We start from the raw sequence: 18,315 nt of genomic DNA, 5'->3' as shown, positions 1-18,315 counted from the left end.
CAGAAAAACTGATGGGTTGCGGGATTTGTAACAGCACCCGGGAGACACTGGGATATCTTGAGATGACTGTAAGGAAACACAGCTGGTTGTCTCATCATCTAAGTTATCATTCAAGATTAAGGAGTAAATCCCATATTCAGAATAAAGAATACCAGGATTCTGATAATTTTGCTATCGAGGTGACTTTCCAGATCACAGAAACAGCCCCATGAAAATAATGAAACATGAAAAGTAGTGGCAAAAATTGGCAGAGTTAAATTATTGTTTTTTTTTTAATTTTTATTTAAGGAGAAAAGAAAAGAAAGAAAAAAAAACAGTGAAGGGGTACAAGTGATACAGATTTACAGAAGAAAAAAATGCGCAGTAGGAAATCACTAGTTAATGGATTACATATTGCCATCTTAGAAATAATTGTTCCAGTCACAAAATTAAAGCTTGTAGAGTGGACATTCCAACAATGATACTGCAAACAGTTCTGTTCAATGATCCAATAAAACTCTGTGATATCATTTTCTATCTTATACATTTAAATATACATGCAGTTATATAGTTTAGAGCACTTTCTTTTCCTCTCTTTTGTACAGTGACTATTACACATTTTGGGTTTCATTGCTCCCACGGTTCGTATTGCTTTTTTGGAAGAGAGTAAAACCAAATGTGACATAACAGAACAGAATCGGTCAAGTCAAAAGGGTGGACATAATAGATAATATAAAAACATAATACAAGGTGATCAACAATGGTTACCATAATGCCTCCCACTATTTCTAATAGAATTGCCTATATCATTAGTTGTAATACAATTGAACAAAACCGTAAAGAATAAAACCGACAAAACCAAAACATTGGAGATATTGTAGGTCTTCAAAAGTAGATAAAAGTCAATGAGAATGGGCGTTATAATGAATCTCATTATCTTCTCAGCTGATGCCTAAACTTTCGAACCTGATACTATCCAGCAAAACAGAATAGAGGAACCTCAGTCAAAAACAAGATGGTGAGAGTAATACAGGGCTTCAAATCGAGATAATAGAAAGTCAAAGTGGGTTACTATATTATATCCTGCTATATTTTTCCCTTTAATTAAATGGATAAAAATAAAAAAGTAAATAATAGAGTGGAGATTGAGAAAAAAGAGGGCATAACAGCGAAACAGGGCAGATCAAAACATAACCATTTAAGCAGAATAGTGTTTCACCACCAGATAATCCTGACCCAAAAATAGTTACCATATTGACTCCCTCCCTGAAGTCCTTGAGTACAACTTCATATACTGTAGCATTAAGTATATCAAAACAATGTAAAACCATTTAAGAGAATGACAGCATTATAGAGCATTTAGAATCGACTAACAGAAAATGAACAATGGTCTCTGTATAATCTCCTTGTCTTTAAAAGGTTTTTGCTTATACTATCGTACATAACAAAATCCAATAAGATACAACCTGTTTAGACCATTGGAGACAGAAGAACAAAAGCTAGATGAGACTTCAAAACAAGATGGTACTAAATCAGCATTACCTATTAAGATGTCATTTTCTCCAAAAAAAGCTGTTCCTATCATCCAATCTTCTCTGTCCCATTTCTGTTGAGCTCTTTTTCTGTCAGTAGCTGTCAGTTTGTCTTCTTCATTTTGTTCTCTGCTCCATTCGTTTTGGCCTCCCCGCCACTATTTCTGGGTTCTTTGTATTTTTCTTTTTTTAGAATATCCTGCAATACTTTCTGTAGGGTTGAATTGGTGGTTGCAAATTCCCCCAGTTCCTCTTTATCCTGGAAGCACCTCGTTTTTCCATCAATTTCCAGGGACAGTTGTGCAGGATATCTCAATCTTGGCTGGAGATTATTATCTTTCAAAGCTTGGATTATTTCTCCCCATGCTCTTCGTGATTTGATGGTTTGTGAAGAGAAATCTGCTGTAATTCTGATGGGTGTTCCCTTGTAAGTGATCTGTTTCTTGTCTCTTACAGCTTTTAATATTCTGTTCTTGTATTGAATTTCTGGAATTTTTATTATTATATGCCTGGGTGTTTCTCTGTTAGGGTTGTAGGTAGCTGGGGTCCTGTATGCCTCATACATCTGAGTATCTTTACTTTTTGCTAAATTAGGAAAATTCTCCTGGATTATTTCTGTGAGTAGCTTTTGCAGTTCACTTGTTTGTGTCCCTACTTCTTCTTTTATGTTCTTAATCCTTAAGTTATGGCTCCTCTTATCATCTTCTTGTCTTTGTATTATTGCTGTTTGTTTCTTTGTTATTTTTAAGAAGTTTTTCATTTCATTCTCCCATGTTTCAAGTCTGCCCTCCAGTTCAGATAGTCTGTCCTTAGTTTCTTTCAAGCTGTTATGCCAGTCTTGGATAGATTTCTTAATTTCTTGATAGTCCCTTTGAACCTGCTTCACATACTCAATGCTTTCTCTGTTTTCTCCATCAAGCAATTCTCCCCTCTTTTTCTGTTCTTCCATTCCACCATCTGCTTTTTCCTGGGTGGTGCTTAGCATTTCTCTAACTATTCTGCATACTTCTAGCTTCAGGTCATTGATAACTTCATTCCTGAATTGGTCTATGAGGCTGTCTATATGGCGCTTAATGTATATTGGTGCGGTGTCCACTATTGCCTGATTCTCAGGATTGGGGGCCGAGGAGCCTTTTTTGTTGCTTCCCTTCCCCATATTTTCTGTTCCTTATAAAATGCAAGCTTACATGGGAGGCCCGGCTTCCCTGCCTGTCAGCCACAGCCTGATCAAATTGCGCTGGCTAGTTGTTCCCGCCCATCGCTGCGCCCCAGGGAGTTGCGGAGGAGGCAGCCTACGTGGGAGTCGGTCGCTCCTCCGGGCCACCGTCAGGCTCTGGGATCTGGGTTAGGCCAGCCTAGGGAGTCCGCCCGCAGCGTCACGCAGGCCATACACTTTTCATCAATCCCGTCCGAGAGGGGAATGTGTGGCTGGAGTTGCCACCGCGCCCTGCTCTTACAGGACTGCCCGAGCCCAGAAAAACCTCCGCTGGATTCAAACTCTGGTAGGGGGTAGTTTCTCTCTCACCTCACCACCAGTCAGTTTTCCTCCTTGTCTGTCCTGTTTCCGACTCCGTTCGCAGACTCCCGTTCCCAGAGCTCTGTGCGTCTCTCCTTGCCGAGCCGCTGTGGAGGCAGCCAGCTGCCGGGCGGCGGGAAACCCAAATCGCGGTTTCCAATGGCGCGGGGTCGAGCCTCTACACCGAGTCTTTTCTGTTCCTATTTTAGCGCCAGGACTGTATCCTAAGTTGGATTCTCTCAGCCCAGTTCGTTCCTGAGTCAGCAGAGCATATCTCTACTGGTTCGTATCTCCTTAGTCCGCATCATTCCTGGCCTCTGAGCCGAGCCTTTCAGAGACCCTTCAGTAGTTGCTGTTGTCTGTCCGCCATGTTCTCCCAGAGCCCCCAAATCAAATTTCTGCCAGGCATGGTGGCATACACCTCGACTCTTAGCCTGTCGAGGACGGTAACCGGAACCCGGCGTCTGTTCCTGTCACTTCTGCGCCCCTCCCGACCGATGGCTGGGCACGGGCTCAGAGTTAAATTATTGTTTAAAGTGATGCCCAAGAAGCTTTTCTAAACCTTGCAAGACAGTTTTTGGAGAAAATCACTGAAACGAAGTTAAGTAAGTTATACAATGTTCATGGATGGAAAATGCACAAGAGAGTTAATGATACTTAGCCTCATCTGTAGATTCAGTGCGTTTCTCACCAACATCTCACAGCTGCAAGCTGATAAGCTGTTCAAAAAATTCCACAGGGAAAAGTGAAAGACCAAAAGCTATCAAGTCAATTGTAGAAATAAGATCAAATAGAGGGTATGTTCAGTTCCTCTAGATGGTAAAGTTTACCTAAACCCAAAGCTGTAGTAACTTAACAGAATTATTTTCTGAAAAACATGAATAGAAAAATGGAACAAAGCAGACAGTGGTTATATATTATGTAATACAGTAAGGAACCAACATACAGTTCGTGTTAAACTTAGTCACTGAGTATTCTGAGAGTGCTGCACATTCTGACTCTGTAAACGTGGCATTAAATCTCAGTCTTAGATCTCAGTCTTAGTATTATTCATGACACTAAAAGGCAGAAACAGTTTGCATGTCATCAAGAGATGAAGGGGTAAAGAAATTATGGAATATACACACAAAGGAATATTAGCCATGAAAAGGAATGAATCGCTTTATGAGCAGTGAACCTTAAACACAGTGTGCTAAACCAAAGAAGCCGGGCTCGTAAAGTCTCCACATCTTTATTGTTTATATATAAAGTATCTACAGTAGGGAAATCTGTACATACCGAGAGCAGGGTAAAGGTTGCCAGGGATCAGGAGAAAGGGAAACAAGGAAGGGTTACTAACAGGTAGGGGAGTTCAGGGTTGATGACCGCGTGAGTCTGTGACTGCAGTAAATCCCACTGATCTGTACAGTTAGGAGTTGTGGATACAAATTTTATTCCAATGAGAATTAAGTCAGCAAGGATGGACTCTTAGCAAATGTTGCTTAAGAAATTACCTTATCCACATGGCAGAAACATAAAATGTCACACACCACCAGGTATACCAAAGTCCTAGATTACTAAGCAGTACTTTAAAACTCAGGGAAGCAAGTGTGGAAGCTAGAATTTTCTATGAGAAAACAGACCATTAAGAAGCTAAATGATGAGACCCAATCACTACAAAGGCTGTAGAGTTACTATCTGGAATACACGGAGAACTGCTCTTAACTCAAACTGAGAAAAGCAACAACTCGGCAGGAAAATTGGCAAATGATATGAACAAACACAGAAAAGGAAACCTGAAAATTACTCAGAATCATGCACATTGAAGCAATGAGGTGTCCTGGCATTTTGTGTGTCAGGTTGGAGGAGTGGAGTTTGGAGAACAGCTTGTTTGGCAGAGTGTGAGGACAGATGCACAAGAAGCAGCACTTTCAGAGAGCAACAGGTGCCCACCTCTGCTGGGCACATGCTCGCAAACCCCGAGCCCAACCTGGGGGTGCAGGCAAGAGAAAAGAGAAGGAAGCGTATGAGGGCGTCGACGGCAACAGCAGAAGAAAAGTGGGGAATTTAAAACATGCACAGGAACGTGCAGTTCACTATGAACAAGCAAGTCTGTGTGACAGTTAAGCTGGGGTGGCCGCCTCATGGGCTCTAGAGTAGTAAAGCCCGGCCCCAGTGTGGCTGGGTGGGACTCAGGGCTGTGGCTTGGGCACTGTCTGTTCCCTCGTCCCTTCCTCTGGCGCTCTTCCACGCTCTGCTTCCTGGCTACCCTGAACTGAGCAGCTTCCTCTGCCACGTCTCTCTGCTGTCTCGCTTTGGAGCCAACAGATACTGAGATCTCTGAGACTGTAGGCCAAGTTAAGCCTCCCCTCCTAAGGGTTGGTGTTTCTGTTTTACACCAGCAATAGAGAAGCCGATCCATTTCTCTCCCCACCACCAGTGAGACTACCCATGTGTCAGCTTTCCATATCCAAGGGTTCTGCACCTACGGATTTAGCAACATACCTCCCCCCAAAAAGTTGGGAGGTTTGAGTGAGTTTATACTGACTGAAAAGGTGCCTTTTTTGGTCATTCTCCAATGAACAATACAGTATAACCAGTATTTCCATAGCCTTTATATGGCATTAGTTATTTTAAATAATCCAGAGGAGACTTAAAATACAGGAGAGGGTGCACAGAGGGAAAATATCTAAAAAAAATTTTGAGGGAAAAGTACCAGTTGCCACAGCAGTTCTTGTGCAGATGTAGCTCATGCAAACGGAAGGCACATAGTACATGAGACATAAATGAGAATTACGTATGCCAAATTTAGGGAAGTGATTATTTCCAAGACGAGAAGGTGAGGGAAGGAACAAGGTGGGAGAAGAAAGGGCTTTTGTGATATGTGTAATGATTTATTCATTAAATAAAAGCAAGGCTCCTTAAAAAATGGCAAAACATTGACATCTTAAATCTAAGTGTAAGTACCTAGGTGATTCTAAGATGACTTTTAATACTTGTGCGTATGAAACATTTTACCTAAGAAAGGAAGGGTAGAGAGGGGGAGATGGAAGCGCTGGGCCACGACGTCCATGTTGGGAAGGCAGAGGGCAGGCGCTGGAGTCCCTGGGGAGAGGGCAGGAGCTGAGACCCTGCATCTGCATCTCCCAACACCCAGCCTGCTCCAGGGAGGGAAGCCTGGGGTAGCCCCTGTGGGGCACGGGGAGGGAGCGCTCAGCTGAGGGAGGAGTGGCTGCTGCCCAGGCAGACTGGGGAGAGGAGGAAGCCTGGGAGCTGTGAGGAGCCCTAGCTGCTGGCAGACCTCCCTGGCTTTGGGCAGAACTGAGGACAAGAGGCGCTGAGAGGCAGGCAGGCAGGTGGGGTGGGCGGTGTGCTTTCCTGAAAGGCTCTCCTGGGCCATTTAAGGTGAATCCACCTCCCCAGGCAGTGGTCAGACTCGAGGTCCAAGGCAATACCCAGATTTCCTCGGAGAAACATCCACCTGAGAGATGTTGACTTTTTTGAGATTTTGACACTGGACATTCAGCCCCCTACCCCCACCCCATGAAGTGGCCGGGCTTAGTCTTGACATCTGATATCCACTGCAGCTTGTGGACACCGTGAGCTGAGAAATGAGCAACTTTAGAGGCCAAGAAGCCTGGGAGGAGGCTGAGGATCAGACTTGACCCAGCCACTTCGTCCTTTAAAACGGAAACGCTGTGAAGTAGAGTCAGACATAGCCAGCCTGTGCGGGGAGGAATCTCTGAGGCAGCGCAGGGCTAGTTCAGGGTGCGATCCTTTCATTCACTTGCGGCAGACTATCAGAGTGTGGTCTGCCTCGGGCTCGGGGGACGCGCCTAATGAATTAGCGAAAGTTGATTCATAGCGCGCGTACAGAATGATTGTCAATTGCTCCTTCCAAGGTAATTGAGAATGCTTGAAAGGTAATTTAAGTGATACTTTATACTATTAATTAGCTCTACCTAACTTCTATATTTCATTGATGGAGCAGGGGCCTGGCTTGAATTACTTTGGCAGTCTATGCTAATGAGGTTTTCTGGGTAGGAAAACATTTCTGGGCTGAGTCTACCTGACAAGAGTCTGGTTCAGACCCAGAAAGCTTCTGACCTTCTATGGACACCCATTTAGCATTTACCCATCGCCAGGCCCGAGCGGATGTTGTTCAGCCACTAATGAAACAGTGATTGGAAATCTCCCTTTTCTGAGCCAGGGCCAGATATCTGGAGCCAGCCTGACTACAGGCTGATTCCATTAATTAATTAAGAAGGCAGACCTTTCGGCAATTAGCTTGTTGCTTCTAGAAACATTTTCTTTCGATTCTACGTGTCCAAACAAGCAGGGAGGAAGCAACCTCTGAGAAAGATCGGCTCCCAGGTGACCTCCAAGGTGCCTTAGCAAACAAGAATGTCACTTTGGGCAGGCCCAGTCACGCTGGAAATGGGCTCTGGTCCAGCCCCATCTGGACCAGCACCCTCCAGACGTCATCCTCACACAGCTGCTTCCTAGTGACTGTGCTCCCCTGGGGCAGCTATGTGCAGGCTGGCCAAGGGACTGTGCAGATAGGTCACAGCCACTTCCTCCATGTCTCACGGTGACCGCCTGTCCCTGAGAAACATCGCCCCGTACCTGCAGTTGCAAGGAGGAGGTTCCTTTCGGCTCACAGTTTCAGTCTGTGGTTGGCTCAAAAGCAGACGTGGCATGGGAAGCTGCTCACATGGGGTGGCCAGGAAGAGGAGAGCTGGAGGGAGGAGCTGGAGGACCTGGAGAGGGAGACAGCACCCTTCCAGGTCACGCACCCAGGGCCCCACTTCCAACCAAGCCCCGCCTTCTAATGGCGCATCAGCCAAGAAAGGAGGACTCCACTGATAAGCATTGAACCCCGTGATTCAGTCACTTTCCAAGCACACGAGGCTTTGGGGGACACTCAGCTCTACACCATAGCACCAAACAACTCTTCACAAAAGGAACTTATTTGGACTCAGTAAAGGCACAGGTCCACAGGCATATCTCTCTGTCTCTGTCTCTGTCTCTCTGTCTGTCCCCCCACCCCCATCTCTGTGTGGTCTCTCAACATGCCAGATACTTGTACGGAACAAAGTCTTCATTTCCATCTTGTGTCCCTGCTGATTCTTGAAGAAGTGTTTTCCATGTTAAAGATGCTGAATGAAAACATCCCCCAGCTCCCTCTTTGGTCGGCCCTTTCTCCATATTCCCAGGGCTGCAGAGGATAGATCAGGGCTCCCCAATATTCACTGCTCGTTCTGTTTACCTGCACTGACAGTGCTAGGAAGGTGACAGTTCGCTGGGTCCCTGGGGACAGAGACAGTGACTGTTATCCATCCTGTGGGCTCCCTGAGAGCCCCCTGCTGCCCCCACAAGAGAGAGGCGTACCGGGCTGGCAGGGCTCCCAGGTCTGCTTTAAAGCCCCCCTCTCTGTGTGCACTTGGTGGGCACTGAGTGGCTTGGTTCTGAAGCCCTTCCAGTCCTTTCCAGGATTTGGTAGTTTGACCCAGTTGTAAAAAACCCAAGTTGCCGGTGGTGGTTTTTATTTTAAAGAATGACACATGTCCTGGTGAGATTTAGAAACCTGTCTAGTGATCAGCCCTGCATCCTAGAAGCTGTTACCCAGGACTTAGCAAAACCATTCAGGGAGAGCAGACCATCTGCCAAACACTGCACTAGACTGGGAACCCAGAGACCCCTGCCTCGGTTTACCCAAATTCCTTGGCCTTAGGAGCACCAAGGTGAGGAAGAGACAGTCAACCATCTAATGTTGATTGTCTTGAAACCTGAGGACACCTTTTCTCTAATCCTCTTGTGATAAACTTATATACAAGTATGCATGACTTAATAATATACATGCAACTGTTATTAATCTGAACACTTAAATTGCAATCTTGAGAGAAATTATGAAGAACAGTCATTACTGCAAAAAGAAAACTGGTCAGGCACGCTGATGGATTTAGTTACCTTTTATAAACGCTGAATTGGCTTCTTGAATTAAAATAATATGTGTCTGTTGGAAAGACATTCACGCTGACAGTTTATAAATGCTAAGTAAGTTCTTTCCAGGCCCAGTATCCAGGCTGGGTCATTTAATTTTAGAAAAGATGAAGTTTACGATTAATTAATCCTTTGGAAGTTTTTTTACGTTATTTATAATGTCTTCATAACTAAAGCCATCTTTTTGCAGAGTGTCTATTTGTGTTTTCAAATCTGTTATTTAGACACTGTGCTTTTGGTAACTTGCAGTTTGTAGCGGTAGGAGACTGAATGGTAATTGCCTTGTGAACAGTTCAGTTATGTCTTCTGGGTGCAAAGTACATTCACAGAATTAGAGTGACGGCACTGTTTTGGAGGCTTTCTTTTCCAAAGGCATCTTTGTATAGGAAACTTTTTGCTGATTCGACATACTACATCCTTTTCCTCTTAAGGATTTACTTGAACCTTTCCAATTTGAAATTCTATTTGTCATGTAATTTAAAAAGAAAAGCCCATCAGCATTTGCTGCTGTAGGGTACTTTAGAAGTGGACCCTTTTTGTCCGTACTACGGACTTGTATGTAGCAGGCAGTAAAGGAAGGGGCAGAGGCCATACACTTTCCAGTCCATAAAGTGGGTGGAAGCCCTGATCACTTTTTTTTGTCTGTTCTTTCCTTAACAATATAAAGATCATAGCAGCTCCTTTATGGAGATGTGTTAGGACAATTATTATTATTTGGTCTGGTACTGAGGAATGAACCCAGGACTTTTACACTACTATCCTTTTTTTTTTTTTAAATTACTTTATTTTATAATTTTACTTTTAAAATTTGGAAACAACGTCTTGCCGAGTTGCCCAGGTTGGGCTTGAACTTGCGTTCCAGGGTGCTGGCATTATAGGTTTTCACGGCCACTTCCAGCTGTTAAAAGGACTGTGTGTGCACATTAATACGGTGCGCAGTGCTCAAAGGAACCATGTAAAAGGAAGACAATAAATAAATGCTAATGCTCTTTGATTTTAAGATCTTTGATCCAGCCCCCTTTAACAGGTTATCCGTATTTGAAACCACGGAAAACTTAATTGTAGGATGCTTCAATAATTCCATCTTCATCGCTCAGGTGTTCCTGGAGTCCATGGAATGGGTGTGGATTTTCTGTTTTCCCGGACTTAACAAGCAGACGCCTGCTCTGCAGTGAAGGGAGGCCCTCGGCTGTACCCAGGGTTTGCCTGCCCCCCCCCCCTTCAGACAGACCTTGGCCCCTGGGGGAAACTCATCGAGGGAGTCAGGCTTCCCCCAAACCAAACTAGCTGGGCAGAGCTGTTGTTTGGGGAAGCGCCCCTGGTTTCTGTGATCCTCTGGGAACCGGAGGTCGCCCCCTGGCCTGGATCTTCTGGGACTCCACCTGGGTGGGGGTGGGGGTGGGGGGGAAGAAGCGCCTGCTCCCCCGCTCCCAGGCTGTCATTTCCAGGGAGGCCGCTAGAGGGCGCGCAGCCCCCAGCCATCTCTCAACGCCGCCCTTGGCTCTCCTGAGCCAGGCAGGGCGGGGTCAGGACCAGCCAGCCCATCCCTAGGGGATGCGGCTCTGCGGGGCTAGGAGTTCGGATCCCCCCCCCCGGGGGGGGGCTCGGCGTTGTCAATCGTCTGTGTCTCTTGAGAAGGAAGGGGTGACTGGTGATGGACGCGGGCTCTGGAGACACTTCCTGAACCCCTGTGGTCAGGCCTGCCAAGCGCATCTATCCTTATGGGAGCAACAGACTGGAATATTGGAAACCAGATGGTTTCGGAAAATCCGGAGCAGATGGTTTCCCGGATCAGGGGACGCTGCGTGCGCTTCGCCAGCCCTGGGCCTTTCGTCCCTGCCAGTCTCCCCAGCGTGGCCCTGCGGGGAGGCGGCCAGAAGGAGCAGGTGTGCGGTCCTGGTACCGTGGACCGGGTCCTCCCAACACTGGGGCTGTGGTGTGGGGCGTGTGTCCCTCCCCCGACCCAGCCTTGCCCAAGGGTCATGTCTGGACCACGACGAGGACCGCCAGGCGCTGCTCCAACTGCACCCTGCGTCGCTGCACATACAAGGCCTCTTTCCTTCGCCCACAGGGCCCAGAGTCACACGAGCCCGGCCTTGGCGCGGCACGGGGTGGAGTGTTCCTGTGCTCCGCCAAGGGCCTCGCACCCGTGGAGCTGGGGCGAGAGCCCCCGACCCACGCCTGAGTCCTCCCCCTCCACTCAAGCACCCGTACATGCCAAGGTCTGAGGCCTGTTGAGGTCCGATCAGCAGCTGCAGCAGGGACCTCCGCGGTAGGGTGCTATCTCCACCGCAGCTCTGTCAGTCCTGGGCCTGGAGCGCACGGTCTGGCCGCAGCGTCTGCAGCGCCGGGCCTGCAGTCCTCCTGTTGGCCACCGAGTGGCGCAGTGATGCAAGGTTCTCAGCTGCTGCTGCTGGGTCTTGGGACTGGAGCTCAGCTTTACCCCGAGTGGGCACAGGGCAGCTGCCTGAGCTCCCTCAGCAGAGTGGAGCTGGGGTTCGACTCCGGTACTAGGGGGCCAGTGAGAAGGGATGACGTCTCGAGGCCCAAGCAATGTCTGCCTAGGGCTCTGTGGACACACACACACACACACACACACACATGCACACACACACACGAGCATGCACATGCACACACTTGAAGCAGGACAGGATGCATCACACCTGCTCAGTGCACCATGAGATGCGGTTCCTACACTCAGGGCCTCGCAAGCCCAGAGGGTAGGCCTGGCCAGGCCCCACTGTGGAGGGCACAGACCACGGCTCCAAACCTAGGCTGAACTACAGTGGGGGAGCCATTTCCCAGCATCTCGCAGGGAGTGGAGACAACCAAGTAGTTTTGGTCTGGACTTTCGTGTCCTCAGATGTGCGTTCAGGGGCCTGCGTTTGCCGGGGAGCCGTGCAACCCTCACAGAAGTGGGCAGTACTGCTGTGAGCATTTCACAGCTGTCTCCACTTTTGGCTTCTTCCATCAGTGTTTGCTTTTGCACCGACATTTTTGTCGTTTGTTAATTCTTACAGGCATCCGTTGCACACCTGGTGTGTGCTAGCCTAACTCAGAAGAAATGGCAAATCCTGCTTACTTAGGGCAAGTCAGACCCTGGGAAGCCCCCTTGTGGCCAAGCAGCTACCAGCTGTGAATGTGGATTTAGCAGGCTGTTTGGGGTGAGGCTGGCTGGGCTTTGGGGTCTGTGGGATGGGAGCCGCCTGGCTGGGCGCTGATGGGGGAGGTGTGTTGTCCATGGCAGGGCGCTGGGTCAGAATGGGGAGAACTAGTGCCTTGGCACACAGACAGAACTCACACCCTCAGCCTCCACCACTGCTGGTCCATTCTCTGTGTCAACTAAAGAAAGCTTTCCACAGTCATTTCCTACAAAACACCCTCACCACGCTTAGACCAAGTTGGGTGGGAAGTTAAACTGAGCTGGGGCAGACTGGCCATGGAGACCCCCGGGGTGGGCTGCTGGTGCTGGGCGAAGCTGTGAGGCATCTACTCTCTCTGGTCCAGGGTGGGCTGAAATGCAGGAGGCCGGGCCGTGATCCCCGGCTCTGCCTGGCTGCTGGCCCAGCCAGGTGCTGTCCTCCTGAGGTCCTGATGCTGCGTCTTTCCCCCAGCTGCAGTCCCTGAGGGCAGTATGACCTCTAGCAGCAGCACAGGAAGACCCTATTCCTGTCCAGGGGACTCCAGGGCGTCAGTGGGGACTGGTGTAACTCATTACCCATCTAGGTGTTTCCAGGAGTCCCTGCTCCTGGTGAGGAGCTGCTGCTGAAGCCCAGGTTTTTGTCCTCCTCACAAAGCCATGGGGGTGACTCAGCTCTCACCTCTGCAGACATCCGCCTACCTCAGCCTCCTCTCTGCTCCCCACAGGCCTGGGGCAGCAAATCTTTCCTGATCCCTTCCCTCCACCCAATCCCACTTTCCTAAGTTTCCATGAAGCAGGTGACAGTGTGGGCACTGTGGGTGGAAGCATCTGCTTCCAGATCATAGCTCACTTGCTAGAATGAGCAATGAATCCATGGATGGATTCTTAGCTGAGTGGGCTGCTGAGAGGCGGGGCCTGGTTGGAGGAAGTGGGTCATGAGGCTGTGACCCTAGGGACTATCTCTGGGCCCTGGCCCCTTCTGTTCTGACTCCCCTCTGCCTTTTCACATGCCAGGAGGTGAACGACTTTCCTGCCCCACACTCTCTGGCCCTGACATTCCCACCTTGGAGCCAGGCAGCCATGGACTGAGCTCTCTGAAACCATGAGCCAAAAATCGGTCCTCTACCTTGCAGTTGCAGATGTTGGGCATTTTGTCCCGGGGTGGGAAGATGGTCCCCACCGCCCCTCTGGAAATATTTCCTCAGGAGGCTTTGCCTGGGTCCACTGTGCTGTCTGAGGGTCACTGCCACCCACCCTCTCTGACTCCCAGAATTCCGGGAGTGTCCTTAGCACCACTGGGGCTCGCCTCCCTGTGGGGCCAGCTGATACAGTCAGGAGTCTCCTCCATCTATGTCCCAGTGGGCTTCGGGGACACAGTGGAAGCCTAGCTGTGATAGCTTTAAGGAGCCCTCAGGTCAGTATGGGGAATCAGGCTGGTCTGGACTAGGCTGTGTTCTGGTGTCTATGACATAGGTTTCTGTGGGCTCCTTGGATGGGCAGTGCCAGCCCTCCTTGGGGTTCTTCACATCTGTATGAGCATCCAGTTGCCAATTTGTCCCCATCCACAATTCTTCATGGAGCACTTGCTACATCCCCGTACTGGGCCAGTGCTGGAGAACAGTGATGACACAGGACAAAGAACACGACGTCCATTGAGGGGCATCCAGGGGCTTCTGTTTCCCTGCGGCACCTGGATTTATCTCCCTGGACCCAGTCTGTTTGTCCCCTCCTGCCATTGCCTGCTGATGGTCACACTGAGTTTCTCTTCTTTCGCTTCTTTGAGGCAATGTGTTCCATGACCACCTTTGAGCCTCCATCTCTCCAGCCTTCTGCTCCTCTGGACACCTGACTTTTAAATCTCCCTCCTGCATCAGTGCTTCTATCCCTAACCCACCCATCAGGGCACAGGGAGAGCCAGAAGCCAAGGCAGCGTGCTCTTCCCTGCTGAGAACTCAGCCCCCCGGCGTGGGTGTCACTGTCTGCACCGAAGCTGGGGTACGGTCTGAGGGAGACCTGGAGAAGATGATCGGGTTCAGCAGGTCAGGGAGGGACATTGACTCCCTGCTTTCCACAGTGGCTAGCTTCCTAGACCAGGATCTCCGCTTCCCTTTGCGTGATCTGAGGCCAGGTTTTCTGGGTAGGTCATCAGGGACACTCAGGGAAAGTACCTTCCTCCCCAAGGCCTCCCACCCCTCCTCAGATCATGTCAAGGACACCAGAACCTCCTTTCAGTGGTTTTCCTCACTCTGATACCCATGCTGGCCTGGAACACCTGGGCTCTGGTGAGCCCCTTGCCCCAGCCTCCCTGGCAGCTGCAACTACAGGTACACACAACCACGCCTTGTAAAGAATTCTGTTCTTCACATAAAGAGCTTAAAAAAATTAGTCCTGCAAGATTTAAAGACCCAGTCCAAAAATGGGCATCTGAGATGAACACACTCCTGTCAGATGAAGAAATACAGACAGCAAATAAATATGTGAAAAATGTTCACCATCACTGGTCACTTGAGAGTTGCAAATTAAAACAACACCGAGATTCCACCTCACCCCAGAAAGAATGGCTGTTACCAAGAAATCAACCAATAACAAATGCTGGCAGGGCTGTGGGGAAAAAGGAACCCTTCTTCACTGTTGGTGGGAGTGTAGACTGGTACAACCACTGTGGAAATCAGCATGGAGATTCCTCAAAAAACTAGGATTGGAGGTCTTCTGCAACTCAACTATTCCCCTTCTGGGTATCTTCCCAAAAGAATTAAAAACATCATACCACTGTGATATATGTTTATATATCCCATGTTTATAGCAGCACAGTTTATAATAGCCAGATCTTGGAAACAACCTAAATGCTCAGTGACTGAGGAATGGATAAAAAAATGTATTTTTATGCAATGGAGCACTACTCAATCATAAAGAAGGACAAACCGGAGACTTTTATGAGTAAATGGCTGCACGTTGAGACCATACTCATTAGTGACATAAATAATACATGTCTGTAAACATATTGTCTCAGTGTGAGAAGCTGAGAGAACAATATATGTAGATGTGTATCTATATGAATATGTATATAAAATAGTAAAGGTAGTCATACTACCGATTTCTCTGAGTTTGCTGAAGAGAAAGGTTTGCGCTGGTGCTGTCCAGACATTGAGTGCAGTTGTCTTGTGCTCCAGTGAGTGATTTGGGGTGACAGTGTGTAATGTGCGTCCCATGGTTGCCCCCTGATTGATGAGTTTTGAAATTGTATTGCAGCTTTTTTGCTTTATTTTTTTCCTTTTTCTCCTTGAAATAAAATGGATTTGGAAAAGAAAAAGAATTATGTTCATTCCTTTTTCCCGTAATGCTGTCCTTCCCTTCTTTCTTGCCTATTTCCTCTTCTCTTTATGACACTCTGCCCCTCTCCCTCTCTCCCTCCCTCCTGAGTGCGGGGATCAGACCTGAGGCCTGGGCTGCCCCAGTAAAACCCGCAGGAGCTTCCAGGTGAGCAGAGTCCTTCCCCGGGCTGGGGTCACGCGGAGCAGGGGCCAGTGGCTGGGATGGACTGCAGGTGGGGCACAGGGCATGGTGGGGTGGGGGCAACTGCCAGCTGCCACGTCTGCAGGGAGGATGCGCTTGCCACAGCCACCCTATCCTGTCCCCTGCCCTGGCTGGGGTGCTCCCTCCCTGAGGCCCACAGGTTCCTTATTCTCCACGGCCAGGCAACACCTGTTTAATACTTCTAATAGTTCTTGGGGTGATCGGGGCAGGAGCCACACATTTCAGTGTTTAGTAGGAACTCGGTCCGGGAGCGAGGTGCTTGCTGAGCCCTTGGCAAGCAGGCAAGCAGGCAGTATACTTAGCACACTCGGGAGCGTTCACCATTAATGAAGCAGAACACTGTGGCACTGAAAGCTCGAGGGCCTCCTGGCAGGGTTTTCAGCTGTGGGGAGCTGGAGGACCTAGGCCTGGGGGCAGAGGACCTTGCTCTCCAGGAAGGCCGGAGAGATGGGGCACCCAGAGACGAGATAAGGAGGCCCAGGAGGTCGTGCAGAGGAGCTAAACCAGGGAGGCAAGGGCACTGCCCCGGCTGGCAGTCTGGAGTGAGGTGGGGGCAGTGCTTTCAGGGATCCTCAAAGGATTTATTCCAGGGTGCCCACAACTTTGGAACTTTGGGGTGGTGAGGAAACAGGTTTTCTTCCCCAGCTGCTGCTTTGATGGGAATGAAGGGGGAGGGAAATTGGGGAGGGGAGGGATCCGTGCAGCTCTCAGAGCTTCCCAGGGCAGGAGCAGGGCCTCAGACCTCTGTCTCTCTGTCCCTCTGTGGTCTCTCCCCTGTGCATGCAGCCTGGACCCAGGTCCCCCTACAGCCAGGGGGGCCGGCACAGCCTATGCTTTGGTGCTGGTCCCTGTGTGTCCCTCCAGCCCCCATCCGAGCACAGACAGAGCCCGCCAGCCCTTCCTGGGCAGAGCAGGTCCCCAGGGGGCAGGACTTTCCTCGCCAACAGGGGAAGTCCTGGGCACAGTCTTCGTGTCCGAGGAGCCTCAGGAACAAGAGCCCGAAGTGGCAGATACTTGGCCTCTGTGGGGCCTCAAAGGCTCTGGCCTGGCTTGCTGAGGTCAGTGGTCTCCCTGTAGGGTGTCCCAGTCGGCTGTAAAGACTAAAGACTCCTCCCCTGATAATGTGATCATTCCCTATGTCATCTGCTACAGGGAAATAAATGCCTCCAGCCAAAAGGACAGAGCAGGAAGGGCTCTGGGGGAGCAGATTTGGAAACCTTGGGGTGCCGAGGGGGATGGACCTCTTCCTCCAACCTCCCCCAACTCCCAAGGGGAGAGCAGTGTGTGGCCCGCAGCAGCCAGTCCAGGCGAGGCCACCCCCGTGGCCACACCACAGCTTCGCGCTCTTCCCAGCTCGGGTTGTGTTAGTGCTAGAGTGAGAAATTGGGCTGCGTGTTTAAGCAGAAATACAGAAAAACACCAAAAAAAGTAAAGCTGTCTGGTAACCCTGCCACCATCTCAGGGTGGCAGCCAGCGGTGATGGTCACATAAATCCAACGGCAAAGTCCTGCTCCACTGGCTTGGGTGAAGCAGGCGCCTGTGTCCTGGTGGTTCTCAGGGACCTGAGGAGCGGGTCGAGCTCCCCACCAGCTCTGGGGACACAGCTGCATCCGTGTCCCCACGGATGTGTCCCGCGTAGGACTAGAACCCCTTGGTCTGCAGCTGCTCTCCGGGCTGCACTTAACTCTCACCCGCGCTCCGGTGCATGACGGGCGCCTGACTTTTCCTGCAACCTCACTGCTAATTTCCTTACGGTTCTTACCGTCTTACTATCAGGTGCCTCTTGAACACATGTGTGTGTGCACAGACCTTTCCAGCGAGTGTGTTTTAGGAACGGCTGCATCAGAATTCACTCACATTTTAATCTTTGTAAACATTGCAGATCGACACCAGTTCTTAGCGGCCGCTCTTTCCCCAGCTCTATGTCTCTTTCTCTGGGCTGTGTTATTGCCCTTTTGTGTGTGTGCTGGACCTGATTTATGAATGAAAAGTAGCATTTTGTTATTTTAATGTGTGCTTTGCTGTTCATCTTTCCGGTACAAATTTGTTCCCTGTCTCATCTGATTATAGGCTCTTGTTTCTTCTGTTCCCACCCTCTACCTCATTTTTCTATAAAGTACTTATATTTCCTTATCAATATATTACAGGTATTTTTGTGTAAGATACATAAATGCTTTGTGTATATCTCATTCATTTTTGCTTTTTCAAATAAATTTAGGTTTTCATGTGGTAAGACCTGTTAATTCATGTGTTTTCCCTCTGAGCACCACCTTCCCCAGGATATTACAAAACTATTCTAAATTATATTCCTACAAGTCTATTTTGAAAGTACTCAGGTCCTTTACCTACCAGAAGGCCAGTACCTAACTTTGTTTCCTGGCAGGGATATTCTATTTCCTATGCCTTTGCCATCTATTAAATTCCCACCAACTCAAATACATTCCCGTGACCTCTGTGCTTCGATGTATTTATTAGGTGTCCTTACTGCGCTGATTAGAGCAGGCTTTTCTGTGTTTTCCCACTCAGCCGCAATATTGATTCACCATCACCCCTGGCCTTCATGAAAAGATCGTTGGCCATCCACGGTTCGGCCAGGATCACACCATCCTTGCTAAATTCTTTGCCTATAC

Source organism: Cavia porcellus, unplaced genomic scaffold (genome assembly GCF_034190915.1).
Source record: "Cavia porcellus strain 051 isolate PalLab524CR breed Dunkin Hartley unplaced genomic scaffold, mCavPor4.1 scaffold_38, whole genome shotgun sequence".
In the NCBI taxonomy this organism is placed as follows: Eukaryota; Metazoa; Chordata; class Mammalia; order Rodentia; family Caviidae; genus Cavia; species Cavia porcellus.
This window is presented reverse-complemented; position numbering follows the sequence as displayed.